Below are 9,041 nucleotides of genomic sequence, written 5' to 3' on the forward strand. Positions count from 1 at the left end.
TCAGCGGTACATTTGCTCCAGTTTATTCCTCCTTTAAATTGATTACGGTTCTCTCTCCAAACTTTCCGTCACGCTCTCTTCTCTCCGGGAATGTGTTTCCTGTGGTCCGCTGTCTTCCGGGGAGACGCGGATTGGAAGCCTGCGCTCGACATCTGGAAGGGAGGAGAGTAGTGATGGGAAGTCCGAGTCATTTCTGCGAATCGGTTCTTTTGAACAGTTTGTTTGTCAATGAGCCGGTTAAAAACAATTCACTGGTTCTTTTACGTCATCGCCTTGTATCTGACGTCTCGGCAAGACATATTATTTGCTATACATGTGCAATAATATATTGCTTCCAGTAAACTATAAACTTGCAAAGTTTAATGACAACAACTGCTCCTTTTGTGATCACTTAAAAAACATATTATAAACAATATTTTGGAATTGTGTTTTGGATTGAGCTTTCTAATTTTGATAAAAAGAATTTAACCCACTCTTGCGTATTGGCTATACATTTTTGTTTTGTGGTTACTCTTTGAAAAGCATTTAGAGCATTATCATATGAAGATTACAATTATTTTATTACTATGCCTTGCAAAAAATAAAAATAAAAAATTCATAAATGTACATTTATAAAAAAAAGAAAAATGAAAAAGAAATGTGTAATGTGTTGGTGTATATTTTAATTATTCTAAGAACTAAACATTTAATAATGTGTTTTAGTTCATTTCATAATTTCATATAACCCTGTAAGAATATGTTGCTTATTGTCTTACTCTTGTCTGAATGCTGTATATATCCTTGTTGCAATAAAAGGGCATATATTGCCTGTTTTTTGTTTGTTTGTTTTTATTAACAAGGATGTTTATTGTAGGCCTAGTTCATGTACCACAGTTAAACTCGTTGCAGTCGTTTACCAGCTCATAAAAACATAAATTTAGGCTAGAAGCAGTAATATTAATTTTCATCACTCATCACAGTTTTTGGATGTATTTATGAAATGTCGACCTCCCTGGTTTTCGGCTCTTTACGAACCGTGAATTCCCAGCGGAAGGTTCTCAGTTTAATGAACTGTTGACTCAAGAACCGCACGGACCGATTTTTCGTAGCTGTGTCTCATTTAGAAGGCTGCGCCCTCCGGAGGTCGCATTCGAAGGCTGCATACGTCATCGAGAGCCTTCTAAATGAGACACAGCTATTAGAATAATTCAGAAAGGCCTTGCGAACCGGTCAATTCATTCAAAAGATTCGACTCAAATGAACGACTCGCTCGAGAATCGGACATCGCTAGAGGAGAATAGACGAGAGAGGTAAAGCAGAAAAAAAAGGAGGAGAACGAGAGAGGGTGCCGACATCTGAGGTGAGTGATGAGCTATGCCAAAATATTTAACCTGGACATAAGAGCAGCTGATTTATGATTCGAGAACATTCAATTCTTGCCGTTTGCCACTTTTGTTGGTAATGAGTTTGAAAGGTTGGAAATATGAAGTTGTAGACGTGCTTCGCCCAAACAGCGATAGCAGAAGGCGGATAGACGCTTCCTCGGCAGATGGGCTGCTGACTAACTGTTTCGAATATGATCGTTACATTATGCGAACGCTCGAGCTTTGCTACAGTAACAAACACGTTATCGCTTGATACGTAGTAGCGATTTGACGCGTATTTGCTGCTGTTATATCCAGTTCGTTTCAGTTGCGATGGAATGGGGTAAACGGGGGTCGCAGCCCTGCTTCTGAATTTCGCTTGACTTAACCGCTCACTTTGTGCGTCGCTGTTGATCCTTCAGTTTTACAATTAATGCCACTTAAACATTAGGATGTGTGGTATTTAATAAGTGCCATTTGGGACGTTTATTTCGCCACGGTTATTTTTACGCGCCTCGCCTCGCAGGTCTATGGCAGGCTCCGGCCCCCTGTTCAAGGCCAGGCCAATGGAAAAGTCAAAGCAGATGGAATCGATAGTCTCTCATACAGGGCTGAGGCACACGCGCTTGTTTGTTTAAGTTAAAGCACCCAACATGTGTGTTTGAAAGAATCGTTAGTATGAGCGCGTTGGCCTGTGTCCGCTGTAGGTGCGCGGCGCGTCGCGTCGCGTCGCAGTGGCGAGACCCTCGTCTTGTTTCATGACGCCCGTTCTGCTCCAAGAGCAGACATGTTCTCTATAAGACCATCTCACATTCTCCGCTCCTTCCAGCCGTGTGCAGAACTACAATAGCCAATTATACTGTAGAAATATTTCACAGTTAGGCGTTTGCGATCACTAACTGTCCTATAATTCATGGGCTGAAATGTAGAAGGCATATGCATTCGACTCAAATGAACGACTCGCTCGAGAATCGGACATCGCTAGAGGAGAATAGACGAGAGAGGTAAAGCAGAAAAAAAAGGAGGAGAACGAGAGAGGGTGCCGACATCTGAGGTGAGTGATGAGCTATGCCAAAATATTTAACCTGGACATAAGAGCAGCTGATTTATGATTCGAGAACATTCAATTCTTGCCGTTTGCCACTTTTGTTGGTTATGAGTTTGAAAGGTTGGAAATATGAAGTTGTAGACGTGCTTCGCCCAAACAGCGATAGCAGAAGGCGGATAGACGCCTCCTCGGCAGATGGGCTGCTGACTAACTGTTTCGAATATGATCGTTACATTATGTGAACGCTCGAGCTTTGCTACAGTAACAAACACGTTATCGCTTGATACGTAGTAGCGATTTGACGCGTATTTGCTGCTGTTATATCCAGTTCGTTTCAGTTGCGATGGAATGGGGTAGACGGGGGTCGCAGCCCTGCTTCTGAATTTCGCTTGACTTAACCGCTCACTTTGTGCGTCGCTGTTGATCCTTCAGTTTTACAATTAATGTCACTTAAACATTAGGATGTGTGGTATTTAATAAGTGCCATTTGGGACGTTTATTTCGCCATGGTTATTTTTACGCGCCTCGCCTCGCAGGTCTATGGCAGGCTCCGGCCCCCTGTTCAAGGCCAGGCCAATGGAAAAGTCAAAGCAGATGGAATCGATAGTCTCTCATACAGGGCTGAGGCAAACGCGCTTGTTTGTTTAAGTTAAAGCACCCAACATGTGTGTTTGAAAGAATCGTTAGTATGAGCGCGTTGGCCTGTGTCCGCTGTAGGTGCGCGGCGCGTCGCGTCGCGTCGCAGTGGCGAGACCCTCGTCTTGTTTCATGACGCCCGTTCTGCTCCAAGAGCAGACATGTTCTCTATAAGACCATCTCACATTCTCCGCTCCTTCCAGCCCTGTGCAGAACTACAATAGCCAATTATACTGTAGAAATATTTCACAGTTAGGCGTTTGCGATCACTAACTGTCCTATAATTCATGGGCTGAAATGTAGAAGGCATATGCAACATTGAGAGCAGCTTTGGGAATTGTTGTTACTTCAAAGCTGGTTGCTGCATTTCTGGAAAGCAGTATTGTTGTCAGATGAAATGGTAGTGGTGGTGGTTGTCAGTATTCGTCCTGTTTGTTTATGAACTTGTAAGTGTGTTTGTAAACTATAAGCGGTCATTTCCACTGAGTTGCATCCCTGAGCCTTCCACTGTAACCCACTAGAGATGTGGGGTGTGATTGCTTCATGGGTTTGACTTTCCTCTGATTGCTGCACTATTAATAAGCTCTTGCGTTGGTCATGAATAGAAATATAATTAACAGTCTGATATAGAAATGTATAAAAATGAATACTAGTAATAGCCTATATTAATATTAATAATACATAGGACAGTAAGGCCCCAGTAAAAATGTTGTAGGCTATCTTTCTAATTTAAAGGGATAGTTCACCCAAAAATTAAAATTCTCTCATTTACTTTTTGTCATTTTTCAAATGTTCAAGTTTCAGAAAGTAATAAAGGCATTATAACAGTCATATAAAATATGAATTGAGCAATTTATACCAACTTTTCTGAAGAGACGCAATTACGTTTTTAGTTTAGGTTTTTATTCACATATAAATATTGATGAACATGCATACTTTAAGCACAAGAAACAATAAGGTTTGTTCTCATGTGTTAAGTCAATGTTTATATGTGAATAAAAACCTAAATCATTATCAGTGGTAATATAGACTTTCAATGAATGGACAAAAATGATGAGAGAATAATAAAAATATCTTCATATGTGTTCTGAAGATGAATGAAAGAATATTATGTTTGGAATGACATGAAGCTAAATAAATGATGATAAAATTACTAGTCCTGGCCTGAACTAGCCCATTAATGAAAATAATATTGTGAGACCAGCATCATTTTGATTGGAAAAAGGCATTCAAATTCAGATGAAATTTGAACATGAAAAGAGAAAATTATTTGAGAGAAAATATATATAAATTTTTTTTGGAAAAATTTATTTTTCAGGACTTCCAGAGTTAACTTGTTAAAATAAGATTTTAATTAAATGTTAAATGAAATAGCCTAATTATTTAAATATATTTTCCAAATATATTTCTTTCTGCTTTGTTTCTTGCTGCTTTCGAAAGACTTGTCAGAAATCATGAGATTAATAACAAATATCCTATTAATAAGTATTTCATTGTTTGTAGGAAATAAAAACAAAATGTGTTTTATGTTGAAGAACTATACATATATTATCTCTAATAGTGGATAGAAAAAAGAAATACTTAATATAGGATAAGTATTCTCTAGATAATATTTCTTTATATCACACTTAAAAAAAATTTTTCACAGTCTACATAAAAATATATAGCTGTTATTGATTTTTAGGAAGGCGGTCAACTGCAAGGGGACTGTAATGTGAAAGTCCCTGATTTAGCCTATATGATAATCTCAGTTATTTGGTATGTTTCTGGTTGGTTTGAATGTGTTTAGAAAATATGGTCTCAGACTTTTGGACCCCACAGTAGTTGCTATAAAAGAGTATAAAAATTGCTACTTTGTGCCATATTTTAGATAATCTAATCTAAGACTTTGTATCATATTGTATCCATAAAAACTGTGAGCACATAGTATGCATAATGGAGGAAATCTTAGTGTAAACCTCTGTCTTTTTCAGTGGCTCTTGTCTTTTTTAAACCCAATTCTTGATCTTCTAAACTTGACTTTTATCCCTTCACTTCGTGCCTGTCTGTTGTGCAACAGCAACTCAGTTCAGTCGGGTATAGTGAAAATATATCCTTGTTAAGGATTCCGATTTCCTTGTGCTCTGGTTGGGATAAGGTCGATGCTTTGGGAATGAGAGCCTTCTGGAATGTTTTGCTGAGGGCTGTTGTGGTCATAAAGTCTTATTTCCAGAGCCAGTGCTCGTCAGGATTTGTTGTATTATGCAATGTTTGTTATAACATTCATCATGGGTTATATCTTGGCCAACTGTTAGCACAAAGCCATGCCATATTATCTGGTTTCTCAGTGTACAGATTGCCAGCCTATGCAGAAACATGATTTTGTTTGGGTGTAAATGTGTTTGTTGTCACAGGATATTTAGACTGGTGGTAGTCAGACATTATTGTAGGTTAAAGAGTGATGTATATATTTAGGGTATATGGCGGCTGCCTCATTGGATGTTCATAAACTAGCATTTTTGGTATGTGACAGCCTGAAATTGTCATATAACAGTCAAGACAGAAGAACACCTAAGGTTAATAATAGCAGTATGACCCATTTTACAATTTGGATGTAGACTATTTAACATTTCAGTCATTTCTTAGTGCACAATTCCTATACACATTTAAGAGTATTTGCAGAAACATTTAAAAATTAAAACGTGTGTAAAATCAAATACGTTTAGTGCTAGATAAATCTTCAAATCGCTACCTGTGATGTAGACTCTCTCTACTGAATTGACTTTGGCAGTGCTGACTATTGCCAAATCTCATTATATTTTATAGATCACTATTTCCACGTTCAGGATCTTTCTGTCTTTTTCAGACTTTCAAAATGAAGGCCTGCTAATATTTTGTAACAAAAGATTAATCTGAATTTTCCAGATTCAAAACAAGCTAAGCTCTGTCAACTTCCTTCGTAAAGGCATTAGTGTAAACATTACTTTTGCCCATTTTACAAACAAAGGGGCAAATTATTTTCTGTTGGCACAGATGCTGTAGATATCATGTGTTAAACCCGGAACATTCCTTCATATGATGCAGCAGCTGCCGTCGTGTTTATACTGCTCGGCCTGCACATTTCCGTTTTTACATTGCTTTTGATTTTTTGATTGCATGGCTCAACAATAAGGTTTTTTTTCCAGATTTTTATTTGCACTTCCCATATTTTCACTTGCATCACTCCAAAAATGATCAGTTTTATCTTCAGAAATGTATTTTAATGTGTGCCAGGAAAGCACTTTTACTGCAGGCATTGAGCTTCAGCCTGTTGAAGTGTTCATTTAGGATTACATTATTACAGGAACTGAATGAAGGTTGTAAACTTAAATAAGTTAGCAATCTATCGATCTATCTATCTATCTATATATATATATTAAAAAAAAAATGTTGTAAATTTTTTTTTTATAGCTAAAGTAGCCACAGGTCATTTTGGTCAAATTAATTAGTTTTACTTGCCCCACCACAAAAATGTATTTTATAAGATACATTTGCCAAGAAAAAATATATATCTTTTGAATTTTTAATCTTTAATTTGCTTCTTTTAATTACTTAATAGGTAGAAATGACAAAGCTGTTAACACCATTCTAAACAACCGTTGATTTGTGTGTAATTGTTTAATTTAATTAGCCTATGTTGTTTTCAACCCATTCTTACTAATGCTTTCAAGACTGTCTTTCAATTTAATTTTGAATTTAAATATACAGAATCACAACAACATTCAGAAAATGTTTAAAAGTCTATGGGGCCTAAAAAGATCAACGAATGTAAGATGAGGTGAGATTGCGGCACAGCCCTAAACTCTCATGTTGGCCTCGAACCAGCAGGCCATCCTTATTGTTGGGCTTTGGAATGTATGAGACTGATATTTTCTTACTCTGTTTTTGTATATGTATTTGTATAGTTTTTGTGAAAAAATAAATATAAAAGAGTAAACTCTAAAAACTTGAAATATATTAGGCTAGATATTTAATAAATTCTAAATATCTAATATTTCTCACCCATTTTATATATCCATTTATTCTGCACGCTTTCTTATTCCATTGCTCCCTTTGACTCTCTATCTTTCTTTATCACCAACACACAGACATACATGTCACCAGCAGCAGACTGGAGAGATATGACTTTGTCAGTGTATTGGTAACCATCTTCATACAGGATCTGGTATCCTTGTTGCAGCCTGTGTGTTTTTTTTAGGTAAGCGATGTGATATCACTGCTAATAGCAGCGTCCTCTGGGCATACTCTCTGTGTGTGTGTGTGTATGTTGGTTTATATTCCAGCAGGCTGCTGCACTATGTCTCTGTCTCCCTCTTCAAGGGTCTGGACTTGCTGACTGAGGAAAAAGTGAGTCAGAGGGGGATAGAGAGAGAGAGAGAGAAGGGGGCCGAGAGGGTGGTGCTGTGGAGAGACTGCAGCTGATGGCTGAGAGGGGGGTGTATGTAGTACAGGGGTACATCTGCACCGTCGGGTTATTGCTCTGTTATATTGTTTTACAGGAAGGTGCTTTTACTGCAGGCATTGAGCTTCAGCCTGCTGAAGTGTTCATTTAAGATTACATGATTACGGGAACTAAATGAAGGCTGTAAACTTAGAGTTTGCAGGCTACTTTTTTGTGTGAAGCTGAAGTAGCCACAGGCTGCTTTGAAACAACTTAATTTTGGTCAAATTAAACATTTAGGAGCCAAATGACTTTTTAGCTGACAAACTACAATCACTACAAATCACTGTTGCAAATATGTGTACTTATCTTTTCATTTCTGGTTCATTTAGAATCAGACAAAACGTAAAAATAATTTGATTTCAGTAATGGAGCAACACACTCTCATGGTAGCTTGTAACTATGTAACATTTTGGAAAATTGGTGCTGAATTCATACAATCGCATTTATATGTGTTCGTATGATCTGCTTACGGCCCACTGACAGTTAAGTTTAAGGGTGAGGTTAGGTGGACCTTCATGCTTGTTTTTTTCCTAAAAATCATATATCTTTTACTCATTCATTCAAAATCCCCAACCAATACATTTAAACATAAAATAGTTGCATTTTCTCATGAGATCAGGTTGAAGGGAGTCAGTAACGGCTCTGAATGATTCACTGACCCAAACCAGTAATTCACAAGCAAGTTAAAAAATCTTTTTGACTGACTGAGTCAGTTCATTTGTTCGCGAAACAAGATATTAACCACCATATGAGATGACATTTGATAAAAGCATAAATATGCACAAAACTTTACCAACCAAAAGCAACTAGATTTAAATTATTGCACATTTTTATTAATTTTAGAGAAAACATGTAGCGCAATTGCGATTCAGCCAACCCGAGTTTGAGTCGTGGTCCATTCCCGATCCTGTCCCCCCCCCTCTCATACTTTTTGTCCTCTCTCCAACTGTACTATTTAAATAAATGTAAAAACACAAAAAATAAATAAATAAATAAATAAAAAGGACTTCCAATTGCCTGCAATTTACCATCAAATGAATGTGAAGCTTGGGAAATAAATGCAGGAGTACCATGTTGTAAACTAGAGATGCAACGAAAATTAAAATTCTTGGCCGAAGCCGAAACCGAACAAAATGTATAAAAAATTTAACTGTAAAATCTTTTTACTGTTTTATCTTGTTTTTCAAATAAAAAATAAATTACAAATAAACAATTTAAAAATATTTAACACTAAAAAATTTTTTACATTCTAGCAGACATTATACCAACAAAGCACAATTTAACTTAAAATTAATAAATTACTAAAATAATATTTTTTGGCGATCAGACCCCCTTCTTGAATCAGACATGTATTTTTACTGTAAAATTAAAAACAGCCTTGCTGAGCAGAAGAGACTTCTTTTAAAACATTAGTTATGAATGTTGTTGGAGTTCTTGCTTTTTGCCAACTTTTATTTTGGCGGAAACACGCAGGAAGACCTCAATGCTTCTTTTTGTTGACAGCAGATTTATAAATGAGTCTCATTACGAATACGTCGTACGTATCGCATTG

The 9,041-nt window shown here is 36.9% G+C and overlaps 1 protein-coding gene across 6 annotated transcripts in view; it reads left to right on the forward strand.

Annotated features, from left to right (window-relative positions):
- The first annotated feature begins 1,320 nt into the window (after positions 1-1,320).
- Positions 1,321-9,041, forward strand: part of LOC107754164 (amyloid beta A4 precursor protein-binding family B member 2) — a 58,060-nt gene continuing 50,339 nt past the window's right edge. For 3 of the 6 annotated variants that reach the window (XM_016570526.1, XM_016570527.1, XM_016570528.1), the window contains exon 1: positions 2,365-2,397. The gene's annotated coding sequence lies outside the window, so the exon portion shown is untranslated. Of the gene's footprint in view, positions 1,340-2,363; positions 2,398-9,041 lie in introns of those variants that run through there. The other 3 variants (XM_016570523.1, XM_016570525.1, XM_016570521.1) reach the window with 3 other exon arrangements.

Source organism: Sinocyclocheilus rhinocerous, unplaced genomic scaffold (assembly GCF_001515625.1).
Source record: "Sinocyclocheilus rhinocerous isolate Xijiao unplaced genomic scaffold, SAMN03320098_v1.1 scaffold681, whole genome shotgun sequence".
Taxonomy (NCBI): Eukaryota; Metazoa; Chordata; class Actinopteri; order Cypriniformes; family Cyprinidae; genus Sinocyclocheilus; species Sinocyclocheilus rhinocerous.